Here is a 7,134-nt window from a genome sequence, read left to right on the forward strand (position 1 = left end):
TCTGAATTTCAAATTCGACTGCTTCGCTCTGGAACTCGAACCCGGCAAAACCGTTTGGATTTTTCCCGGTCCAGACTTCCGCGGCAGACAAAGTTAAAGTTTTCGGGCTGCAGACTCAAAACGACATCTGGCCAACCGCCGGGCTCAATTCGCCCAGTTCCTCCGGCACTTCGGAACTCATGTTCGGCATGAGTTTTTGAATCTTTCCCGATGCTTCGGCATTTTCCTCCGCTGACACTTAGAATATTTTTCACACTTGGCCGAAAATTTTTCTAAGTTTTTCTGGTTACTGATTTCTTCTTTTCGGGCATTTTTCTAAGTTTTCTTGGTTACTCATTTCTCATTTTCAAACATTTTTCTAAGTTTTTCTGGTTACTGATTTCTTCTTTTTGGGCATTTTTCTAAGTTTTCTTGGTTACTCATTTCTCATTTTCAAACATTTTTCTAAGTTTTTCTGGTTACTCATTTCTCATTTTCAAACATTTTTCTAAGTTTTTCTGGTTACTGATTTCTTCTTTTTGGGCATTTTTCTAAGTTTTCTTGGTTACTCATTTCTCATTTTCAAACATTTTTCTAAGTTTTTCTGGTTACTGATTTCTTCTTTTTGGGCATTTTTCTAAGTTTTCTTGGTTACTCATTTCTCATTTTCAAACATTTTTTCTAAGTTTTCTTGGTTACTCATTTCTCATTTTCAAACATTTTTCTAAGTTTTTCTGGTTACTGATTTCTTCTTTTTGGGCATTTTTCTAAGTTTTCTTGGTTACTCATTTCTCATTTTCAAACATTTTTTCTAAGTTTTTCTGGTTACTCATTTCTCATTTTCAAACATTTTTCTAAGTTTTTTCTGGTTACTGATTTCTTCTTTTTTGGGCATTTTTCTAAGTTTTCTTGGTTACTCATTTCTCATTTTCAAACATTTTTCTAAGTTTTTCTGGTTACTCATTTCTCATTTTCAAACATTTTTCTAAGTTTTTCTGGTTACTCATTTCTGCTTTTCCAACGTTTTACTAAGTTTTGCTGGTTACTGAGTTCACACTTTTAAACATTTTCGGGCATTTTTCTACGTTTTTCATGTTACTCATTTAGCACTTTCAGGCACTTTCCTATGCTTTCCTGCTTACTGATTTCACACTTTTAAGCATCTTCGGGCATGTTCCCTAAGTTTTGCAGTTCATTCGTTTGGGACAGTCAGGCAGCTTTCCTAAGCTTTCCTGGTAACCGAATTCACATTGTTGAGAACTTTGGAACCCTTCCCTAAGCTGTGCTGGTTACTCACTTTACCTCTTCAGACACTTGCCCCCGTTGTGACAGAGACCACTTCCCGACTCGGGAAATGCACCAAATTCGGCCTGAACTCAGAGGGCAGTCCCCCCTCGAAGGCGTGGAAGTCGGCAGAATCGCCGGGTCAAATCCGGCTGAGCTACCCGGCTTGGAAGCCTCAAAGTCGGTATGAGCTGTCAGGTTCACTCCCATCCCCGTTTGGACCACTTCCCGACTCGGGAAATTCACCAAATTCGGCCTGAACTCAGAGGACAGTCCCCCCTCGAAGGCGTGACAGTCGGCAGAACCGCCGGATCAAATCCGGCTGAGCTACCCGGCCCCGAAGCCTCAAAGTCGGTAAGAGCTGTCAGGTTCACTCCCATCCCCGTTTGGACCACTTCCCGACTCGGGAAATTCACCAAATTCGGCCTGAACTTATACAACAGTCCCCCCTCGAAGGCGTGACAGTCGGCAGAACCGCCGGATCAAATCCGGTTGAGCTACCCGGCTTGGAAGCCCCAAAGTCGGTAAGAGCTGTCAGGTTCACTCCCATCCCCGTTTGGACCACTTCCCGACTCGGGAATTCACCAAATTCGGCCTGAACTTATACAACAGTCCCCCCTCGAAGGCGTGACAGTCGCTAGAACCGCCGGATCAAATCCGGTTGAGCTACCCGGCTTGGAAGCCCCAAAGTCGGTAAGAGCTGTCAGGTTCACTCCCATCCCCGTTTGGACCACTTCCCGACTTAGGAAATTCACCAAATTCGGCCTGAACTTAGAGGAGAGTCCCCGCTCGAAGGCGTGGAAGTCGGCAGAATCGCCGGGTCAAATCCGACTGAGCTACCCGGCCCCGAAGCCTCAATGTCGGTAAGAGCTGTCAGGTTCACTCCCATCCCCGTTTGGACCACTTCCCGACTCGGGAAATTCACCAAATTCGGCCTGAACTTAGACAACAGTCCCCCCTCGAAGCCGTGGCAGTCGCTAGAACCGCCGGATCAAATCCGGTTGAGCTACCCGGCTTGGAAGCCCCAAAGTCGGTATGAGCTGTCAGGTTCACTCCCATCCCCGTTTGGACCACTTCCCGACTTAGGAAAATCACCAAATTCGGCCTGAACTCAGAGGGCAGGCCCCCCTCGAAGGCCAGGCATTCGGCAGAACCGCCGGGTCAAATCCGACTGTGCTACCCGGCCCCAAAGCCTCAAAGTTGGTATGAGCAGTTAGGTTCACTCCCATCCCCGTTTGGACCACTTCCCGACTTAGGAAATTCACCAAATTCGGCCTGAACTTAGAGGAGAGTCCCCGCTCGAAGGCGTGGAAGTCGGCAGAATCGCCGGTCAAATCCGACTGAGCTACCCGGCCCCGAAGCCTCAATGTCGGTAAGAGCTGTCAGGTTCACTCCCATCCCCGTTTGGACCACTTCCCGACTCGGGAAATTCACCAAATTCGGCCCTGAACTTAGACAACAGTCCCCCCTCGAAGCCGTGGCAGTCGCTAGAACCGCAGGATCAAATCCGGTTGAGCTACCGGCTTGGAAGCCCCAAAGTCGGTATGAGCTGTCAGGTTCACTCCCATCCCCGTTTGGACCACTTCCCGACTAGGAAAATCACCAAATTCGGCCTGAACTCAGAGGGCAGGCCCCCCTCGAAGGCCAGGCATTCGGCAGAACCGCCGGGTCAAATCCGACTGTGCTACCCGGCCCCAAAGCCTCAAAGTTGGTATGAGCAGTTAGGTTCACTCCCATCCCCGTTTGGACCACTTCCCGACTTAGGAAATTCACCAAATTCGGCCTGAACTTAGAGGAGAGTCCCCGCTCGAAGGCGTGGAAGTCGGCAGAATCGCCGGGTCAAATCCGACTGAGCTAACCCGGCCCCGAAGCCTCAATGTCGGTAAGAGCTGTCAGGTTCACTCCCATCCCCGTTTGGACCACTTCCCGACTCGGGAAATTCACCAAATTCGGCCTGAACTTAGACAACAGTCCCCCCTCGAAGCCGTGGCAGTCGCTAGAACCGCTGGATCAAATCCGGTTGAGCTACCCGGCTTGGAAGCCCCAAAGTCGGTATGAGCTGTCAGGTTCACTCCCATCCCCGTTTGGACCACTTCCCGACTTAGGAAAATCACCAAATTCGGCCTGAACTCAGAGGGCAGGCCCCCCTCGAAGGCCAGGCATTCGGCAGAACCGCCGGGTCAAATCCGACTGTGCTACCCGGCCCCAAAGCCTCAAAGTTGGTATGAGCAGTTAGGTTCACTCCCAAACCCGTTGGGACCACTTCCCGACTTAGGAAATTCACCAAATCCGGCCTGAACTTAGACAACAGTCCCCCCTCGAAGGCGTGACAGTCGGTAGAACCGCCGGGTCAAATCCGGCTGAGCTACCCGATTTGGAAGCCTTCAACACAAAACCCATCCGGCAATGCCACTCAAAAAGGGCCCAAATTCAGAAACACCCCTTCAATAGGTACCACTTCCTCGGAGACACTACCGGGACACGCTCCCCTCGGCGAAAATTAAGCCCCCACCACTAACTGAAGCCAACCGCAGCCCCAACTTCAACGGAGAAATCAGTAACCAATTCAAAAATGCACTTGGTTACTGATTTGTACTGCTTCAAAAATATTCTAAGTGTCGCTGGTTACTGATTTGTACTGCTCCAAAAATATTCTAAGTGTCACTGGTTACTGATTTGTACTGACTCAAAAATATTCGAAGTGTCGCTGGTTACTGATTTGTACTGACTGAAAAATATTCTAAGTGTCGCTGGTTACTGATTTGTACTGACTCAAAAATATTCTAAGTGTCAGTGGTTACTGATTTGTACTGCTCCAAAAATATTCTAAGTGTCGCTGGTTACTGATTTGTAATGCTCCAAAAATATTCTAAGTGTCGCTGGGTACTGATTTGTACTGCTTCAAAAATATTCTAAGTGTCAGCGGTTACTGATTTGTACTGCTTCAAAAATATTCTAAGTGTCGCTGGTTACTGATTTGTACTGCTTCAAAAATATTCTAAGTGTCAGTGGTTACTGATTTGTACTGCGTCAAAAATATTCTAAGTGTCGCTGGTTACTGATTTGTACTGCTCCAAAAATATTCTAAGTGTCGCGTGGTTACTGATTTGTACTGCTTCAAAAATATTCTAAGTGTCGCTGGTTACTGATTTGTACTGCTTCAAAAATATTCTAAGTGTCAGTGGTTACTGATTTGTACTGCTTCAAAAAATATTCTAAGTGTCGCTGGTTACTGATTTGTACTGCTTCAAAAATATTCTAAGTGTCAGTGGTTACAGATTTGTACTGCTCAAAAATATTCTAAGTGTCGCTGGTTACTGATTTGTACTGCTTCAAAAATATTCTAAGTGTCAGTGGTTACTGATTTGTACTGCTCCAAAAATATTCTAAGTGTCGCTGGTTACTGATTTGTACTGCTTCAAAAATATTCTAAGTGTCAGTGGTTACTGATTTGTACTGCTCCAAAAATATTCTAAGTGTCGCTGGTTACTGATTTGTACTGCTTCAAAAATATTCTAAGTGTCAGCGGTTACTGATTTGTACTGCTTCAAAAATATTCTAAGTGTCAGTGGTTACTGATTTGTACTGCTTCAAAAATATTCTAAGTGTCGCTGGTTACTGATTTGTACTGCTTCAAAAATATTCTAAGTGTCAGTGGTTACTGATTTGTACTGCTCCAAAAATATTCTAAGTGTCGCTGGTTACTGATTTGTACTGCTTCAAAAATATTCTAAGTGTCAGTGGTTACTGATTTGTACTGCTTCAAAAATATTCTAAGTGTCGCTGGTTACTGATTTGTACTGCTTCAAAAATATTCTAAGTGTCAGTGGTTACTGATTTGTACTGCTTCAAAAATATTCTAAGTGTCGCTGGTTACTGATTTGTACTGCTCCAAAAATATTCTAAGTGTCGCTGGTTACTGATTTGTACTGCTTCAAAAATATTCTAAGTGTCGCTGGTTACTGATTTGTACTGCTCCAAAAATATTCTAAGTGTCGCTGGTTACTGATTTGTACTGCTTCAAAAATATTCTAAGTGTCGCTGGTTACTGATTTGTACTGCTTCAAAAATATTCTAAGTGTCAGTGGTTACTGATTTGTACTGCTTCAAAAATATTCTAAGTGTCGCTGGTTACTGATTTGTACTGACTCAAAAATATTCTAAGTGGGCTGGTTACTGATTTGTACTGCTCCAAAAATATTCTAAGTGTCGCTGGTTACTGATTTGTACTGCTTCAAAAATATTCTAAGTGTCAGCGGTTACTGATTTGTACTGCTTCAAAAATATTCTAAGTGTCAGTGGTTACTGATTTGTACTGCTTCAAAAATATTCTAAGTGTCGCCGGTTACTGATTTGTACTGCTTCAAAAATATTCTAAGTGTCAGTGGTTACTGATTTGTACTGCTTCAAAAATATTCTAAGTGTCGCCGGTTACTGATTTGTACTGCTTCAAAAATATTCTAAGTGTCAGTGGTTACTGATTTGTACTGCTCCAAAAATATTCTAAGTGTCGCTGGTTACTGATTTGTACTGCTTCAAAAATATTCTAAGTGTCAGCGGTTACTGATTTGTACTGCTTCAAAAATATTCTAAGTGTCAGTGGTTACTGATTTGTACTGCTTCAAAAATATTCTAAGTGTCGCTGGTTACTGATTTGTACTGCTTCAAAAATATTCTAAGTGTCAGTGGTTACTGATTTGTACTGCTTCAAAAATATTCTAAGTGTCGCTGGTTACTGATTTGTACTGCTCCAAAAATATTCTAAGTGTCGCTGGTTACTGATTTGTACTGCTTCAAAAATATTCTAAGTGTCGCTGGTTACTGATTTGTACTGCTTCAAAAATATTCTAAGTGTCAGTGGTTACTGATTTGTACTGCTTCAAAAATATTCTAAGTGTCGCTGGTTACTGATTTGTACTGATTCAAAAATATTCTAAGTGTCAGTGGTTACTGATTTGTACTGCTTCAACAATATTCTAAGTGTCGCTGGTTACTGATTTGTACTGCTTCAAAAATATTCTAAGTGTCAGTGGTTACTGATTTGTACTGCTTCAAAAATATTCTAAGTGTCGCTGGTTACTGATTTGTACTGCTCCAAAAATATTCTAAGTGTCGCTGGTTACTGATTTGTACTGCTTCAAAAATATTCTAAGTGTCGCTGGTTACTGATTTGTACTGCTCCAAAAATATTCTAAGTGTCGCTGGTTACTGATTTGTACTGCTTCAAAAATATTCTAAGTGTCGCTGGTTACTGATTTGTACTGCTTCAAAAATATTCTAAGTGTCAGTGGTTACTGATTTGTACTGCTTCAAAAATATTCTAAGTGTCGCTGGTTACTGATTTGTACTGACTCAAAAATATTCTAAGTGGGGCTGGTTACTGATTTGTACTGCTCCAAAAATATTCTAAGTGTCGCTGGTTACTGATTTGTACTGCTTCAAAAATATTCTAAGTGTCAGCGGTTACTGATTTGTACTGCTTCAAAAATATTCTAAGTGTCAGTGGTTACTGATTTGTACTGCTTCAAAAATATTCTAAGTGTCGCTGGTTACTGATTTGTACTGATTCAAAAATATTCTAAGTGTCAGTGGTTACTGATTTGTACTGCTTCAACAATATTCTAAGTGTCGCTGGTTACTGATTTGTACTGCTTCAAAAATATTCTAAGTGTCAGTGGTTACTGATTTGTACTGCTTCAAAAATATTCTAAGTGTCGCTGGTTACTGATTTGTACTGCTCCAAAAATATTCTAAGTGTCGCTGGTTACTGATTTGTACTGCTTCAAAAAATATTCTAAGTGTCGCTGGTTACTGATTTGTACTGCTCCAAAAATATTCTAAGTGTCGCTGGTTACTGATTTGTACTGCTTC

The sequence above is a fragment of the Hemiscyllium ocellatum genome, unplaced genomic scaffold, assembly GCF_020745735.1.
Source record: "Hemiscyllium ocellatum isolate sHemOce1 unplaced genomic scaffold, sHemOce1.pat.X.cur. scaffold_796_pat_ctg1, whole genome shotgun sequence".
In the NCBI taxonomy this organism is placed as follows: domain Eukaryota; kingdom Metazoa; phylum Chordata; class Chondrichthyes; order Orectolobiformes; family Hemiscylliidae; genus Hemiscyllium; species Hemiscyllium ocellatum.